The following is a 19,352-nucleotide window of genomic DNA, read 5'->3' on the forward strand; positions in this document are numbered from 1 at the left end:
AATGTTTAGCCAAATGTCTGGATATTGGAATGATCCAGTCAAGTTGACACAAAACTAACCATGATAATCCCTCACGAATTACTTTAGTCTCTTGTAGTGTTTATTAAGCATCTAGGTTATACTCAGTAGTTACTCATGTGAGCTGTGGGGCTGTGAGAACAGAGCAAATTGTTGGCATGACTTCTTTTGAGGAAAAGCTATTCAGGAGGACTGCTGTCTCTACCTTGACTTCATTAGCTCTTGACTCAAATTAACATGGTAGACTATTACATGAAAGAGCTGAGTGAACATTCTGGAAGGGGATGGAATTTCAGGTCAGCTAGGACTCTTTCCCTGGGGAGGAGAGCCACTTGGGGGCTTTCTGGTTTTGGAGCTATTCTTTTTCAACCACCCCACCACAACCCCCTGGGCCCTAACTTGGGAAGATGCTCAACAGGACACCAGCTCTCTTTGGCTAGAGCTTGGTAGGAGGCATTTTCCTCTAATGATGAAGAGAAAACTTTTCTTAGGAGAATGCATTAATTTATAGAAACAACCATTTTCTTAAATATAGCCTGGTGCCCCATTTATGGGCTAGCTGTTCATGCATTGCTTTTATAGAGTGACTATCATTATTTTAGGACAGGGAAGACTCATGGAAAAGGCAATTGGGCCTGGGGTAGGATTGATTTTTTTTCTTTCTCTTTTAATATCCATATTAGGGGGGTCGGGGTAGGAGATTGCAGCAGCCAACCAAGTGTGAAGGAACTGCTGAAACCCATCACAATCACTTGAGCACCATTAGCTGGGAAAGCCTCAGTGAGAAAGGTGGAAATGTAAAGAAATTCAGGGACTGGATATCCGGGCTATCACTCTGTTAGCAACCATGAGCTCTTTCTGAGGGAAAAACAGGCACACACAAAAAAGTATATTTCTGCAGACTTTCTTTGTTTCCCTCAACTAATGAGGTAAGTTGGAGCCCTTTCATTTATGAAGAACTCACATCTGGCTCTTATTTCAGATAACAATTGGCAGCTTCAAGGCACTGCATTCTGTAAATCTTAGTAAGTCTCTTGGCTTTTAGGCCATGCTGCCTGATACTCTTCTGGGTGAGAAACCTAGATAAGATTTGGCGGGCTTGAGAATATAGGGCAGTCTCTCGGGTCCGCAAGCAGACAGAATCTGTGATGTTTCTTGTAGGCCGGTAACAGGCCCCAGCGTCTTTGTTCCTGAGGGGAAGTTAGGGGCAGATAATGCCTTCTGAACTTCTAAAGCTTGTCTCTATTTCTCCACTGGTAAATTTTGCCCCGTTTCATTTTAAATTCGTTCTAAAGTTCTCAGAATAAAAGTACCAGCCAGTATATGCGATTTCATAGTAATAGCTGACATTTACTGAACATGTGCTGTGTGTTCAGACAGGCTAAGCATTTTCTACACATTCCATCCGTAAATGCCCACTAAAGACACTTGAAGCAGGTGTTATCCACATTTTGCAGATAAGATTAGAGAAATTAAGTAATCTTCCCCAAGGCTACATGGCTAAGGTAAGCAGTAAAACCAAAATCACAAATTAAGCTTGATTCCATAGCTGGAGACTTTAAACATGAAGACATGCTATCTCTCACAAATTCCTTTAGTGCTGTGTGATTACCCAAATGAGACTGGGAAGAAGAAAAGGAATTGTTTCAGCCATCCATTTTTTTTTATGATTTTATTTATTTATTCATGTGTGTGAGATTGAGAGCACAAGTGTGTGTGGGGGAGGGCAGCAGGCAGAGGAAGAAGCAGGCTCCCCCTGAGCAAGGAGCCTGATGTGGGACTTGATCCCAGAACCCTGGGATCATGACCTGAACTGAAGGCAGATGCTTAACTGACTAAGCCACCCAGGTGTCCCTCATTTCTTAGATAACAAATCAGCCCTAGGACTTAATGGCTTAAAATAATCCATTATTTCTCACAACAGTGCCAGTTGACCAGGAGGCCTTCTGTTTTACCTGATAGTGGGTTGGCTGGATGGTCCAAAATGGCCTCCCTCCCATGGGCCCCTCTGTGCAACTGCTTGGGATTCCTCACAGCATGGTGACTGCTTCTAAGAAGGAACATTTCAAGACAAGCCCCGTTGTGAGAGTGCTAATCAAGGCTCCATTTTTAATATACTTGCGAATGGTGCATTGACCAAAGTTAGTTTCATGGCCAAGCCCTGAGTCAATGTGGGAGACTATACAAGGGGATGAATGTGGTTCATTGTGGGCCACCAAAGCAACAGTAACAGGCATTATGTGGTAATATTTTATTTACCTAAGAAGCGTCCTTCTCTTCCTCTCGGGCTAATAGCAAAGTTCACCAGTTAGAATTTCAAATTACACATACACCCGTTTGCATATAAATTTTGATATTTTGAATGGTGGTGTTCAGGCTGCTAAATGAATCAATACCTGGAGAGTTCATTTATTAATTTAGTATTCTGTTTTCAAGGAGAGTTAGCATGTCAACACGCTCATTACCTTGTTTAATATTCATAAAACCCCAATTATATAATGATCTCTACAGATGAGAAGCGGAGGTAACTTGGCCCAGGTCACACACCTGGTCCTCAGCAGATCTAGTTCTGAGCCACTGCTGGACTCCAAAGCCACGCTCCTTCCTCCTTCCCAATCCACCTCTGGTGCTGAACGCAGACTGGGGAGCTGAGGAGTAAGCAACATGGGGCAGTTTAAGGTTTGTGAGGAAAGGTGAAGGTGTTTTGTTTTGAAGTAAGCTCTACGCCCAGCACGGTGCTTGAACTTATGGTCCTGAGACCGAGTTGCATGCTCTACCCACTGAGCCAGCCAGGGCCGCTGGGTGATTTCTTTAAAGCAATTGCAATCAAGTGTAGAAGGAAGCTCACAGGGGCAAAAGCCTGGAGTCTTTGGCTCATTTTGCGCTGATGTGTTAAACTAGTGGGCCTGATGTCTCTCTCACTTTTTAAAGATTTTATTTATTTTAGAGAGAGAGAGAGAACAGGGGGAGAGGCAGAGGGAGAAGGAGAGAATCTCAAGCAGACTCTGTGCTGAGCATGGAGCCCGATGTTGGGCTCGATCCCACAACCCTGAGATCATGACCTGAGATGAAATCAAGAGTTGGACGCTTAACTGAGTGAGCCACCCAGGTGCCCCTAGTGGCCTGGTCTTAAATTTTCATTATCTCTAACACTCTTTTTTTTTTTTTTTAAGATTTTATTTTATTTATTCAACAGAGATAGAGACAGCCAGCGAGAGAGGGAACACAAGCAGGGGGAGTGGGAGAGGAAGAAGCAGGCTCACAGCAGAGGAGCCTGATGTGGGGCTCGATCCCAGATCGCTGAGATCACGCCCTGAGCCGAAGGCAGATGCTTAACCGCTGTGCCACCCAGGTGCCCCATCTAACACTCTTTTAAAAAACTGTGGTAAAGTATACATAAGATGAAATTTACCGTCTTAACCATATTGAAGATTGAAAGTTGAGTGGCATTGAGTACACTCACGTTGTTGTGTGACCATCATTACCATCCATCTCCAGAACTAGAAGAATTATTGGCAACTTTTGAAACTTTATTTGGAAGGAAGTGCTGGGTACATGGCCTTTATGCAGGCACTCTGGGCTGGTCTGGACTGGGCACCTCAAGGTCCCACTAGGTCACCTTTGGAAGTTTTCCTAAAGTTAGGGGTGCCACTTTGGGTATAAGGTCAATGAAAAGGAAGCCACTATTGGGGTCACCAGGAGGTTGTTGGGGGGACCTGGTTGTTGTGGGCTGAGTTATGTCTTACAAAATTCATAGGCTGAAGTCCTAAACCACCTCTACCGCCACCCCCACCCCATATCAGAAGGCAAATATATTTAGAAATGAGACCTTTAAAGAAGTAAATAAGGTAAAATGAAATTATATAGGTGGGTTCTAAGTCAATATAACTGGTGTTTTTATTAAAAAAGGAAATTAGGACACAGACAGATACACAGGAAAGACACAGGGAGAAGGTGGTGTCTACAAGTCAAGGAGAGAGGCCCTAGAGGAAACCAACCCCGCGGACATTTTGACCTTGGACTTCCAGTCTCTAGAACTGTGACTGAATGAGTTTCTGTTGTTTAAAGCACCAGTCTGTGGTATTTGTTATTGTGGCCCTATCAGTCTAACACAGTGGTGAAGGGCCCTGAGGCTCAGGGCCTAGAAACCTATGGGGCCTCAGATGTAAGCTGGGCCAAGTGAGGAAAGCTCCTGGTGGTCACTAGGTGAGCAGTACTGTCAAGAAAAGAGAGAGGTTGTTTTCTAAATGTCCCTACCATGTAGTACATTTGCTTTCAGTCAGAATGCTGGAATGTGGTTTCAAAACCTCAGTGCAGACCCTGTGGGCCGTGGGTTTCTGAGAGGGGCCTACGTCTCATGGACAAGAGATAGAAAGATGGAACCATGACCGTCAGCACTGATTCTACGTGCTGGACAGTAGCCTTCTTGGGGTGTTGTTTTTGTTTTTTTAATACTTTTAAATTGTGACACAAAACAGATACATACGTCAGAGACATTGTGGGTTTTGTTCCAGACCACTGCAATAAAGTGGATATTGAAATAAAGCAAGTCAAATAAATTTTTTCGTTTCCTAGTACATATAAAAGTTATGTTTATATTGTAGTCTGTTAATTGTGTGACAGCATTATGTTAAAAAAATGTACAGGGGCACCTGGGTGGCTCAGTTGTTAGGTGTCTGGCTCTTGATTGCAGCTCAGGTCGTGATCTTAGGGTCATGAGATCAAGCCCTGTGTCAGGCTCCACATTCAGCATGGAGTCTGCTTGTCCCTCTCCCTCTGCTCCTCTCCCAGTACTCTCTCTCTCAAATAAATGAATAAATAAAATCTTTTTAAAAAACCCCAATATACATACTTTAATTAAAAAGACTGTTTTGCCAAAAATTGCTAACCACCATCTGAGCTTTCAGTGAATTGTAGTCTTTTTGCTGGTGGAGGGTCTTGCCTTCATGTCGATGACTACTGACTGAACAGGGGGGCGGCTGTTGAAGGTTGGGGGGACTGTGGCAATTTCTTAAAATAAGACATCAATGAAGTTTGCCACATTGATTGACTCTTCCTTTCTGGAAAAATTTCTCTAGTAGCTTGTGATGCTGTTTGATAGCCTTTTACCCACAGTGTAACTTCTTTCAAACTGGAGTCCATCCTCTCACCCCTGCCGCTGCTTGATCAACTAAGCTTATGTCACATTCTAAATCCTCTGCTGTCATCTCAACAGTCCTCATGCCATCTTCACCGGGAGTAGGTGCCATGTCAGGAAACCATGGTCTTTGCTCGTCTGTAAGAAGCAATTCCTCATCTGTTCAAGTTTATCACCAGATGGCAGCGGTTCAGTCCCATCTTCAGGCTCCACTTCTAATCCTAGTTCTCTTGCTGTTTCCACCACATCTGCAGTTCCTTCCTCCACTGGAGTCCTGAGCCCTCCAAAGTCATCCATGAGGGTGGGAATCAACTTCTTTCAAACTTCTGTTCATGCTGATGTTTTGATCTCTTCCCCTGAATCAGGAATGTTCTGAATGGCATGTAGAATGGTGAATCCACTCCAGAAGGTTTTCAGTTGACTTTGCCCACATCCATCAGAAGAATCACTATGGCAGCTCTAGCCTTACCAAATGTGTTTCTTAAATATGAAGACCGGAAAGTCGAAATGACTCCTGGTCCATGGGCTACAGAATGGATGTTGTGTTAGCAGGCATGAAGACAACACTAATCACGTTGTACCTCTCCATCAGAGCTCTTCAGTGACCAGGTGCATTGTCAATGAGCAGGAATATTTGGAAAGGAATCTTTTCCTCTGAGCCATAGATCTCCCCAGTGGGCTTAAAATATTCAGTAAACCATGTTGTCAACAGATGTGCTGTCACCAGGCTGTTGTTCCATTTATAAAGCACAGGCAGAGTAGACCTAGCATAATTCTTAAGGGCCCTGGGATTTCTGGAATGGCAAATGAGCACTGGCTTCAACTTCAAGTCACCAGCTGCATCAGCCCCCAACAAGAGAGTCAGCCTGGCTTTGAAGCTTTGAAGGCAGGCATTGGCTTCTCCTCTCTAGCTATGAGAGTCCTAGATGGCATCTTCTTCCAATAGAAGGCTGTTTGGTCTATACTGAAAATATGTCATTTAGTGCATCCACCTTCATTAGTGACCTTGGCTAGACCTTCTGGATGGTTTGCTGCAGCTTCCACATCAGCACTTGTAGCTTTACATTTGCACTTTGATGTCACGGAGATGGCTTCTTGCCTTAAAACTCAGGAACCAACCTCTGCTAGCTTCAGACTTTCCTTCTGCAGCTTCCCCACCTCTCCCAGCCTTCACAGAACTGAAGAGAGTTAGGGCCTTGCTCTGGATGAGGCTTTGTTTTAAGGGAATGTTGTGGCTGGTTTCGTCTTCTATCCAGACCACTCACACTTTCTCCACATCAGCAATCGGGCTGTTTTGCTTTCTTATCATTCATGTGTTCACTGGAGTAGCACTTTGAATTTCTTTCAAGAATTTTTCCTTTGCATTCACAACTTGGCAGACTGCTTAGGGTAAGAGGCCCAGCTTTTGGCCTATATTGGCTGTTGACATGCCTTCCTCTCTGAGCTTAATCATTTCTACCTTTTAATTTAAAGTGAAAGACTTGTGATTCTTCCTTTCACTTGAAAACTTAGAGGCCATTGTAGGGTTTTTCATTGGCCTGATTTCAATATTGATGTGTCTCAGATCAGGGACACGGAGGGAGAGAGATGGGAACAACTGGTTGGCAGGGCAGTCAAAACACATACAACATTTATTAAGTTTGCTTCTTATACGGCTGCGATTCCTGGTGCCCCCAAATAATTACAGTAATCATATCACAGATCACCAAATACAGTGAGCATGAAAAAGTTTAAAATATTGCAAGAATTACCAAAATGTGACACAGAGATGTGAAGTGAGCAAATGCTGTTGAAAAAATGGTGCCAGTAGTCTTGCTTGATACAAACCTTTAATTTGTAAAAACAAAAACAAAACAAACAAAAAGTATCTGCAAAGCACCATCCAATGACGTGCAATAAAATGAAGTCTGCCTGTAACATAAAATGGACCATCTTAACCATTTTTAACGTACGGTTCCGTAACTATGCTGACTTAACTATGTTCACATTGCTGTGTGACAGATCTCTAGAACTTTTTCTTGCAACACTGAGACTCTACATCCATTGAACCATAGCTCTCATTTCCCCCTCCCCCTCAGATGTCAAAGGGAGAAACTGCTGACCTGAGAATTCACCCAGCTCTAGGAGGCTGAGATATGCAGATCCACATGTGATATCCAGGGACTGAATTCTGACCAATGCCCGCAGTACGAGATTAAAATAACAGTGCACCTTGTGCCGGGCAGCGTGAGCACCTGCAGACATTGCCCGTGTGGCTCTCCCCGTGACCCTGTGAGGTAGGCACATGAATGGTGTCCCCTTTCAGCAAGTCTGTGCATTGAGCTTCTCTTTAGCTTTTATGCTCACAGCCGGAGGTTTAAGTCATTCTTCCTCCCTGGGACGGTGGGTGCTCTTTGTGCGCTGGGCCCCTCTCGTCTGGCACATTGCTCCGAGGAGCCTTACTCAGTGTCTGACGTGTAGGTGGCCTGGGCTGAGGCAGAACCTTCACTCTGGACAAAAGCAGAGCTTGGTCCTTCGTTGATCGCAAGTCCGCACACTGAGCAGTTGACACGCCAACGGCAGAGCCTACATAAAGAGGACGCTGGGCTTGCGTACTCTTCTATAGCCAATGAATGAAACAGGGAGAAACAAAGTAGGAAGTAGGAAAATTTGACTCCTGCCAGACTGCACAATGGGTGGGAAGATGGAAGGATAAAGGAGGGTGTTGGGGGTCAGAGTTCCTGAATTAGAGGCCCTGGAGGAGCTGGCAGCCTGGGTCCCACTTGAGGGAGGCTCCAGCCCTCCAGCAGGGCAACAGACGAGCACCCTGGGTGGTGGCAGGGTGGGAGCACTTGCTTCCTCCTGGATCCCATCCCTGAAGGAAAATAGCCGCTCATTCCAAGAGCTGCAGCGGACTCTGGCCCTGGGGTTCCTTGGATTCCTTGGGAGCGAGCTTACCACATACCCAGCCTTTCTGGAAGCATGCTTCCCTCAGCCCCTGGTGTTCCCAGAGTCAACAGCAACCGGCCAGCGTGGAGACTCAGTCCAGGCCCAGTTCCCAGCTCCCAGAGCAAGTTGCGGAGAAGGCAACTTCGCCTATCTCGAGTCTCTCTCTCTCTATAAAGTAGAGGCAGGAAGGGGAGCTATTTGAAATATCTAGAATTATCTGAGGTAAGAATTTCTTTCACAAACGCTGTTTATCGGGGGCGCCTGAGTGGCACAGCGGTTAAGCGTCTGCCTTCGGCTCAGGGCGTGATCCCGGCGTTATGGGATCGAGCCCCACATCAGGCTCCTCCACTATGAGCCTGCTTCTTCCTCTCCCACTCCCCCTGCTTGTGTTCCCTCTCTCGCTGGCTGTCACTATCTCTGTCAAATAAATAAATAAAATAAAATCTTAAAAAAAAAAAAACAAAAAAAACAAAACGCTGTTTATCAAAGGAAAGCACGATTTTTATTTTCACCAAGATGGATATTGTACCGCACTTTGGGATGGTCATAAACACCATTTGCTTTCATTTAGCCCAGGAAACTGAGAAAGAGACAGACGTGAATGAATTTGTCTTCGTTCTTCTTTCCCGAAAGAGAGCAGACAGCAAGTCGCTGCTTGGCATAAGCCCAAGGCCTCTGTGATTAAACAATATATAACCACGTGGAGCCAACAGGCAAACGAATCGGTTTTCTGACAAGAACATTTTCAGCCAAGCGGGTTAGCTGAGGGGACCCGCTCCCTTTCTCTGGGGAGACCAATAGCCTCGGGGCTTTCAAATGCAGCCACTGTCCTGCCTCAGGCGTAGTCCAGAAGAAAAATGCGTAGCTATGGAGCCTGAATTTTATGTAAAAAACAAGTTGACAGGACCCGTTGGAATGGTGCTGCCAGAGACGGAAAAAATCAATTTAAATATTTGATTTGCATCCAAAATTGATTCCATCAAAGACCTGGCACCCACAACAGTCTGCTGACCCACTTGAGAAATAATGCAGACATTTCTGGTGTGCCTGTAAAGTCATCTCGGCTCCCCAGGACCCCAGAGCCAAAAGCCTTAACTGGCTCAGAGCATTGGACATCTGATGACCCGTGTCCCAGGATAGTAATGCATATTCCAAAGCAGCAGACACTGGAGCCACCCTCCGCCACCGGTTTATGTGGGCCCCACGGGCCTGAACGTCCTCATCTCAGCTGAACAGGGCCTGAGGTTGTGGGGGCCCTGCTGAGAGCCTGCTGCTCGGCCCAGCACTTCTCTGAGGCCTTTGAATCCTTGAGCAGCAGATTTTCGAGTTCTCTTGCCAACACCCAAGACAGCCAGTGAATAATCAGCTGCAATTTGTAAACCCATTCCATTTTGCAACTGCTGTTTTCATTCAGAATTTTTTGGAATTCCAGTGGCCGGCCACAGCAGGTTTTTTTTTTTTTTTTTTTAATCTTCAGACTTGCAAGGCGCTTGGCCCTGTGCAGCGAGGACCTGGGAGGAACTCAGATCTGCTTTCCAGATTGGAAGGAGACCCCAGACACAGGGGGGCCGCGGGGAGGGCTAGAGGGAGCATTCCCAGCTTCTGCAGGGGAAGGGCAGTGTGGTGCCCAAGTGTGTCACTCCCTGACACCCCGCTGTCTGTCCATCACACAGGATGCCATTTGTGACAAAGCAAAGCACGGAAAATTCAAACACATGATAAGTGCCCAATACATGGCAATCGGCTCCAACTGCTCGTCGGAAAGAAGGTTTTGCTGATATGCGAACTCCTTAACCCTCCTTCCATGCTTTGGAAAGGCCGGTACTTGTTCCTGGTAGACTTAGTGCCCAGCAAGTCTCCTGCCTGATGCTCCCGGTGGGGGGGGGGGGGGATATTTGCTGATCAACAGCACGAGAGACATTTTGTCTCCAGCATTTAAATGTCTGCGTCAAGGAGGAAAAAAACTCTACTATAGAGTTAAAAATCCAATTTATTTATTTAAATTGTGGTGAATAGACATCACATAACACTCACCATCTTAACCATTTTTGAGTGTTCAGTCAATGGGATTAAGTGCATTCACACTGTTGTGCGACCACCACCATCCGTCTCCAGAACGTTCCATCTTCCCAGACTGAAACTCTGTCCCCCTTAACCACTAACTACTCACTCTCCCCTCCCCCAGCCGCTGGCAGCCCCCGTTCTACTTTCTGTCTCTATGATTTTGATGACTCCGGCAATCTCGTGTAAGTGCAAAGAAAAATTTTTAAATTTTATTGTTTTTAATTTTAATTCCAGTAGAGTCAACATACAGTGTTATATTAATTTTTGTTAAACAATATGGTGATTTGACAGTTCTATACATTACTCAGTGCTCATCATAAGTGCACGAAAAATTTTTTTTTTAATTTAGAAAATATCTTGAGGCTAAGGAGCAAATAATCTTTCATTCACAAAATCAAAGTTTCTGTGCTGTTCAGTCGCTGTGACAAGTCTCCTGGTGCTCTCCCCAGGTGACCAGCTTTTCTTTCCATCATTTGGGGCAAGTCACCATTCCGGTGGGGGTGGGAGTCAAGATGAATCTGGGTCCGAAAGTCTGAGTGGGCCCCTCCTCTCAAGGGGATGTAACTCGGGGTGCTCACCGTGGGGCAACCTGGTCCCGAGATGCGCTCGCGTCCTGCAGCCTGAGTGCTCCCACCGCTCCGCACACAGTGAGGGGCCCTCTGAGCCTGACCTTCCATTCCCTCCCCCCTCTGTGGACGTTTCCCTTCAGCTTTACCACGTGCTCATTCTCAGCCTCCACCCTGGTCTCTGCCCCTTCGGCCCCAGGCTGCCCCATTCCCTGCCTCTCATGGCATCCAGTCCCTGCAGCCCGACCTCGTCCCCTTCCAGGGCTCTTGCGAGCTCCGCCACCTCTTCCTCTTGCCAACGCCGTGGTAGGGTCTGAACTGCGTCCCCTCAAAGCTCTTATGGTGAAACCCTAACCTCTGGTGCCTCAGAACGCGACTGTTTGGGATACAGCATTAAAGAGGTCATTAAGGTAAAATGAGTGGGGGGCCCCGGTCCAGTGTGCCGCTGTCTGTCCAAGATCAGGCCCCAGACACACACACAGGGACGGCCACGCGAGGCCACAGGGAGAGGTGGCATCTGCAAACCAAGGACAGAGGCCTCAGGAGGCACCAGGGCTGCCGTCACCTTGATCCTGGACTCCCAGCCCCTGGAACCGTGAGAAATCAATGTCTGTTAGTTAAGCCCCAGGTCTGTGGGTCTTGTGAGGGCGGCCAGAGCTGCCTGATGCCGGCCCTTTCCGGTCCTCATCTCCTGTGCCCTCCCGGGGACGCCGCACGCTGCTGGGCCCCGAGGCCCGTGCTCCCTCCTGCGGCCCACGGCGGCCTCCTCTGCCGGTCGCGAGGCGCTGGTGCGCTGAGGAGAGCGGCCCGTCCTTCCACACGCCTTCCCCGGTCGGCTCAGCATCACTCCGGCACCCCTGCCCACGCGCCTCTCTCCAGGGTCCTGAGCCTCGGTGGGCGCCGAGCCGCACGCTGGGCATCTGCCACAGGCCGCTCGGGAGCACCTCCGACCCCGCGCGTCTGAGGCACACGCACATCCCTCCTCCTGCCGCGCCTGGGTTTTCTCCTCCGTCCTCCCTTCCCAGCGGCCTCCTCTTTCCCTCAAACCTAACTCCTGCTATTCTACTTGGAAGGTTTTTTCTAGAAATCCCTTCCGTGGTTCGCTGCTACTCCCAGGATGAAACGGCAGCTCGCCGGCTTGGTGCACAAGGCCCCCCAAGGCCCAACTCCAGACTCTTCTCCGCCACGGAGTGCTCCACCCCGCAGCTCCTTCTCCGAAGCTGCAGGCTGCCGGCGCTCTCCCGGCCGGCTCCCGGGCCTGAGACGTTCTGGGCCGGCGTGGCTGTCCGCCGTTCTCCGGTCCCTCCCTATCCTCTCAAACTCTCTGTCCTTCAAGATCTCCTCCACACAGGCATCCCTGAATTCCCAGGCTGGGTCTTGGTGCTTCCCTCACCTCCTGGGTGCCTTCGTCATCATTGTAACCACGGTCTGGTCACCGTCATCACAGACCTGGAGCAAAGTCACGCGCTGAGCCAGTACCGTGGGCTCCTGGCCAACTGTTCACACGCTTGATCTCACTTCGTCCTCACAGCAACCCTGTGAGGTGGGTACTATCTTTATCCCCCAGGTCACAGGTAAGGAAACTGAGGTACACAGACGTTGAGCAACTTGTCCGGGGTCATGATCTATGGCTGGTGTAATTCATAACATTCATGTCATCACCTTGAATTGTAATCTCCTTTATATAACTTCCTGCTCTTGAGAATAGGAACCATAACTAATTTATTTTTGGGTTACTAAGGCTTAGTGTAACTTCTGATAAGTGGTAGTTGCTATGTGGAACCGAGGGGAATAAAATAGAATGTCTCACTAGGTCAACCGGTCTGGCAAAGGCAAGATGCCTGAAGATGCTTGGCTTGAATTTGGCCCTTGCTGTGCCGGAGGCTGGCTTTGGGGTATGCTCAGTACGTGGGTACACGTGGGATCCATTCCGGCTCTAAGAAAGGAGCCCTCCCTCACTAAAAATTATCTTTCCCATCTTCTCTACCAAGTTTCTAATCTCTTTAACTGAATGAAGACCTTCATTCCATAAGTATAAGTAGAAATTCCAAAGAAAATAAAGCCCATCCCGTCCCAGTTTTCTGTTTGGCATTTCCCAGTTTTACCCGTTGTTCAGTTTGTTGATGTAGACATTAACCCTTCCCCTTTATCCATTAATTCCAGAATCCACAGTTGCTCTTTTTTTTTTTTAATAGTCATGAAGAATATATAGCAAGTCATGGCAGCCAGTCTACTAAGAGCTTTCCTGCTTTGTATTATTTTATATGGGGTATGAAGATCAAGTGAGGTTGACAATTAGGAGAGTTTGTTTTTAAGAAAATATAATGCTTCTTTATCAGTAGGAGCTTTATAAAATAAACTTTAAAAATGGAAGTATAATATACATAGAGAAAAGCCACTAATCCTAAGAATATAGCTTGGTGAATTATGACAAAGTGAATACACCTGAATCACAGGCCCCCAGATCAAGAGACAGAATATTGCCCCAGTCACCTCCCCCTTAAGCACTAACGTAATCTGTATACTGATATCTGACGCCATAGGTTAGTTTTACCTGCTTTTGAACTTCCTATAAATGGACTCGTGAAGGATGCATTCTTCTCCATCTGGCTTCTTTTGCTCCACATCATGTTGGTGAGTTTTATCAACTGTGCACAGCAATCCACTTGCTAATCCATTTTCACTTCTGTAAGAACTCCTTTTATAGACAGATTATCATGTATCTATCCACTCTCCTGTGGATGGCCGTTTGATGCTGCTATAAGCACTCTACTGCACATTGCTGGGGACAATATGTACCCATTTCTTTGGAGTCTGTGTCAAGAGTGGAATTTCTTGGATAACTGGGTATGCTCAGCTTTAGCGGATACTCCCAAAGAGTTTCCCAAAGTGGTTGTGCTCTTTTTTATTCCCGTTGTGGAATGAGTGGGAATGAGTGGATGAGTGTTTTGGTTACTCCTATTGTCCCCAGTACTTGGGGAGTCTTTTCAATGTGAGCCGTTCTGGTAGGTGTGTCCTGGTTTTTCACTGTGGGTTAAGTTTGTCACAAAGCTGATGAGGTTGAGTCTTTTTTATATGCTTTTTAAACATTTGGGTGTTCTTCCTTCCTTCCTTTTTTGGTGAAGCATCTGTTCATGTCTTTAACTAGTTAATTAGACTACTTTTTATTATGGTGACGCATATATAACATTTACCATTTTCAAAATCCAACCCCATGGTATCGGTGCATTCACACTGTTGTGCAACCATCACCATCCATTTCTAGGTTGCTCATCTCTCCCGCTCTTTATTTCAATTGGGTCATCAGCCTTTTTCTTCTTAATTTGTAGGAACTCTTTACATATTCTGGACATGACTACTGTGTCTGTTATATATATTATGAATATATTTCTCCATTTGTGACCTTTTCACTCTCTTATTGATGAGAAGACACTTTTAATTTTGCAACTAAGAAGTTTCTGCACAGAAAAAACAATCAAAATGAAAAGGCAACCTATGGAATGCGAGAAAATACTCACAAACCACACATCTGGTAAAGGGTTAATATCCAAAATGTGTAAGGAACTTATGCAACTCAATAGCAAATAATAATAAGAATACAATAATAATAATAATCCAATTTGAAAATGACCAAAGGGCCTGAATAGATGTTTTTCCAAAGAAGATATCCAAATGGCACAGGTACAGGAAAAAGTGCTCAACATCACTCATCGTCAGGGACTACAAATCCAAACCACAATTAGATAGCACCTCACACCTGTTAAAAAGACAAGAGAGAATGAGTGTTGGTGAGGATGTGGAGAAAAAGGGACCTTTGTGCACTGCAGGTAGGAATGTAAATTGGTGCAGCTACTGTGGAAAACAGTATGGAAGTTATTTAAAAAATTGAACATAGAACTACCCTATGATCTAGCAGTTCCACTTCTGGGTATATAGCTGAAGGAAAGAAAATCACTTTCTGGATTTCTTTTCTTTTTTCTTTTTTTAAAAAAGATTTTATTTATTTATTTGATAGAGATAGAGACAGCCAGCGAGAGAGGGAACACAAGCAGGGGGAATGGGAGAGGAAGAAGCAGGCTCATAGCGGAGGAGCCTGATGTGGGACTCGATCCCATAACGCCGGGATCACGCCCTGAGCCGAAGGCAGATGCTCAACCGCTGTGCCACCCAGGCGCCCCTGGATTTCTTTTCTGCACCCCGTGTTCATTACAGTGTTACTTATAAGAGCTAACACATGGAAACAAGCTAAGTGTCCATCAATGGATGAATAGATAAAGAAAATGGATATAGGTGTATACATATATATATGAATAGGAATATATATGAATATATAATATATACTAATTATATATATGAAATCATGTGAATATTATTCAACCATAAAATAGAAGGAAATCCTGCCATTTGTGACAGCGTAGATGAAACTGGAGGGCATTGTGCTAAGTGAAATAAATCAGAGAAAGACAGATATTGTATGTTCTCATATGTACGCTCTAAAAAAATTGAACTCACAGAAACAGATTGGAGGTTACCAGAGGTGGGGAGTGGGGGGTGGGACATGGGTGAAGAGGGTCAAAAGCGACAAGCTTCCAGTTATAAGTAATGCAGAACGTGGTGACTATAGTTAACACTGCTATACTGCATATTTGAACGTTGCTAAGAGTATATCTTGAAAGTTCTCATCATAAGAAAACAACTTGTACGTATGTGAGGTGATGGATGTCAACTAAACTTAATGTGGTGATCATTTCACAATATATGCATGTGTCAAATCATTGTGTTGTATGCCTCAAACTTATACAGTGTTATATGCCAATGATATATCAAAACTGGGGGGAGGGATTCTTCATTTTACTATTGTCCAATGTATTGATCCTTTTTGGGGGAGGGCTAGACTTTTTTGCGTCCTGTTGAAGAAATCTTTACCTGTCTCCTAAGGACATTTTATAATCGACCCGTGGCTACTAAGCCCTACTTCTCTGATGCTTATTTCTGTCAGAAATGAACTAGGCACTTTCATAGATGTTATCACCTATTTTGCGGGAAAACACTATCTCCATCATCATTGGCCCAAAGCAGGGCACAGTAGGTATGCTGGACAATTTCCATGGTTACCCTCGTCCGAACATCCTTGCTACCCTGGAAGAGGATGGGCAGCGGTGTGGAGGCAGGCAGGCTCCAGTTCCCAGCCCCCCTGCGTCTCCCAGGGCAGGGCTCCCCAGGGAGAAGGTGTGTGGTCCCGTGGGCAGAGCCCAGTCAGAGATGTAGTTCTGCACGCGGACTGAGGTAGAGAAGAGACTGTGACATTGACCTAGGGCTTCAGGGGCTGAGGGGACTGGGAACGGAGCAGACGGAGGAAAGGTCCAGTATGTGGAGGAGCAGAGCAGTAAGGGCGAAGCTACGAGAAAGGAGAGAGAAGGAGAGTACGTTTCACATAGCAGCTAGGTAGTACAGGGATGAGACATGAGGTGGTAGCGACTGGTCTCAAATGTCCTATTGCTGGCATTCCTTGTTTTGGTGCCAGAGCTGGCCAGGAGTCCCAAGCTGTACGGAGCCTGCTGGAGAAGACAATGAGCGTTGTCACCAAGCTGGTAGAGGCTGCTTGGGGCTGTCCTGTGGGCAGGGGCTCCAGGGCACGTGAGCAAAGCTGAGGCTATGGTTACCCCTAGGAGGTGCCCCATACCTAGGAGAGGCTTCTGTGGTCTCTATTTCTCTCATTCTCTGGTAATTTTTAAACACAATAAAAAGTTCACCTACAAAAAGTATTTGCCTGCTGGGCTCAGAACTCGTGTTGTAAGTAGTTACAAAACAACTTATTTGTGACAAAAAGCAAATCAGGAGCTGCTTGCAGAGAGGTAGATGGGGGAAGGGCTGGAGGGAGGGATGCAAAGACAGGCAAGGACATTGGAGTGATGGTGGTCACTGTCTTGATTATGGAAATGATGTTACAGGTGCATACGTATGTCAAAACTTAGCGAGTCGTACACTTTAAAGATGCGCCCTTCACTGTATGAAAATTATCCCTCAATGAAGCTTTTAAAAAAGCATCTTCCCAACACACACACGTGCACATGTTTGCACTCACACATTTGCACGCAAGTAGCTTGTAATGAAGTGTTTCAAGTGGTACTTTAATCACTCAACTACGAGCATCTCTGTCTCCAAACCTACCTGCTTTGCGGGAGCCATGGTTCTTCCAAGTGTCCTGGTCACAGGAAAGACCGATGCACGGAGGGCTTCGGTGAGGCTGCTGACACCACTTTCGACATTCCAGGATTCCGCGAGCGGAGGGGAGGACTCGCCAGAGGTACAGGGTAGGAAAAACTCCTAGTCCCACGTCTACCCTGTCCCCATGACTATTGCACAGCAGACAGTCACTGGAGGTTTGACTTGAACTTCAGAATCTGCAGGGCCCATGGCAGGAGCTCCCTTCTCCTCACGCCACTGGGATATTCTTCTATCCTCCTACGGTCAGGAAATGAGGCCCAGCAGAGTCCCTGCAGCTGAGGACTGGCGCTGTTGTGATGACCGCCCATCTTTAGAGAACAAGAACTACAGGTCATTCTCCTCTCTCCAAACCATGTGTTTATGCAATAGTTTCTCACTGCAGGAGGCTTTAAAGCTCCAGATAAGAAATCTTTCTAGTAATAAAGAGGAAAGAAAACCCTGATGGTAAACTGTCACAATGAACAGATTGCTACCAACAAAAATTCACAGCAAAGTGTAAAAATCAACAGATTATTTTTCCTTTTATTAAAATGATGCCTCTGGTCGAGGGAGAGATGGTTTGGAGGGTCGCGGACACATGGACTTGCTCCCTGAGGGGATGTGCAACCTTCTTCAGGAGCCCCGAGGTGGTCCCGGTCCCTTCCAGCTGCTCTCCTGGTCCCTCTGGTGATCAACAGTTGCCGCGAGGCAGCTGGCCAAGGTCTTTGGCAAGGGATCAGAGGCTGGCACACGGGTCCCCACGCCAGGACCACTGCCTCATTAGCACAGTGCTCTAGCCATCTGAGCACCTGCTCCAGAGTAGGAGAGAGAATCCGTAACGCCGAGCCCCAAAGCGGTAAGTTGTAAAAATCAAAACATTACACCAATTTATTTGAAAAGTAAATTGGCACTAAAGATAACCAGTGAGAGCCAAATCAAAGTTTGCTGTATTTTCTGTGCATGCGTAACTGTCTCTCACCACCCAAATCTACTTGTTTCCTGATTCGGATAATGAAAGTCAGACACTGAGCTTGAGTCAGGAGGGATAGCACAGATTCCAAATGAATTTGATTCCTTAGTTTAAGACAGTGAAGAGCAAGAGTTTATGTAACAAAGAATTTATTTAAAAAGTCATCTGACTTTAGTTGGGGCGCCTGGCTGACTCAGTCAGGAGAGCATGTGACCTTTGATCTCAGGGTCATGAGTTCGAGGCCCAAGTTGGGTGTAGTACTCACTTAAAAAAAAACTGAACCATAAAATTCAAGTGTAAAAAAAAGTCATCTGACCTTAGTTGACTCTTAAATCTCAAACTCGATAGTGAAAGGTTGGATAGCAAGGATACCTGTAATGGCATACGTGTAGCAAGTACACAAATTGCTTCTAAAGTTCAAGAGGCCATAAATGTCACATTCACTTATATTTCTAGATAAAATCAAGTCTGGTTCTTAGTTGCCCATGAGAAATGAGAGAATGAGCAAGTTCAAGGGCTCACGGCTCCTTCCCCTTTCCTTGGGTTATGTGTACCAGGACCTTCGGGTCTGCGGAGCCCAGGGGGACAATGAGGGAGAGAAACTGTTTTCTTTTTAATGATTTAATTTTTTTAAGTAATCTCTGCACCCAATGTAGACCTCAAACCCACAGACAAGAGTTGCATGCTATGGGGCACCAGGGTGGCTCAGTTGGTTAAGTGTCTGCCTTCGGCTTAGGTTGTGATCCCAGGGTCCTGGGATCGAGCCCTGTATCGGGCTCCCTGCTCAGCAGTCAGCCTGCTTCTCCCTCTCCCTCTGCCTGCTGTTCCCCGTGCATGTGCTCTCTCCCTCTCTCTGTCAAATAAATAAATAAATAAAATCTTTTTTTTTTTTAAAAGATTTTATTTATTCATTCAACAGAGATAGAGACAGCCAGCGAGAGAGGGAACACAAGCAGGGGGAGTGGGAGAGGAAGAAGCAGGCTCATAGCCGAAGAGCCTGATGTGGGGCTCGATCCCATAACGCTGGGATCATGCCCTGAGCCGAAGGCAGATGCTTAACTGCTGTGCCACCCAGGCGCCCCAATAAAATCTTTTTAAAAGAGTTGTATGTTCTACCAACTGAGCCACCAGGTACCCCAAGAAAGCTGTTTTTGCTGTCAAACACCTGCCTCAGCATTTACTATGGGATGACTTTAGGGAAATCATATAACCTTCCTAAAACTCAGTATTCTCATCTGAAAAATGGAGTGGATTATAATTCTAATACAATTAGAGACCATTAATTAATAATTACTCTAAGAGATTAATAAATATCATATGAATATTTTCTACATCATCATCAATATCATATTCATTTTAAGAGTTGCATAGAATTCCATTGTATGAGTATAAAAACATTTGTGTATCCAATCCCTCATAAAAGGATATTTAAATGCAAAGAATAAACAGGATGTTAACATGA

At 45.9% G+C, this 19,352-nt stretch overlaps 1 pseudogene; it reads right to left on the reverse strand.

Moving 5' to 3' along the window:
• Positions 1–4,902: 4,902 nt before the first annotated feature.
• Positions 4,903–6,674, reverse strand: LOC117802253 (annotated as a pseudogene).
• Positions 6,675–19,352: the final 12,678 nt, after the last annotated feature.

This window comes from Ailuropoda melanoleuca, chromosome 5 (assembly GCF_002007445.2).
Source record: "Ailuropoda melanoleuca isolate Jingjing chromosome 5, ASM200744v2, whole genome shotgun sequence".
Lineage (NCBI taxonomy): Eukaryota > Metazoa > Chordata > Mammalia > Carnivora > Ursidae > Ailuropoda > Ailuropoda melanoleuca.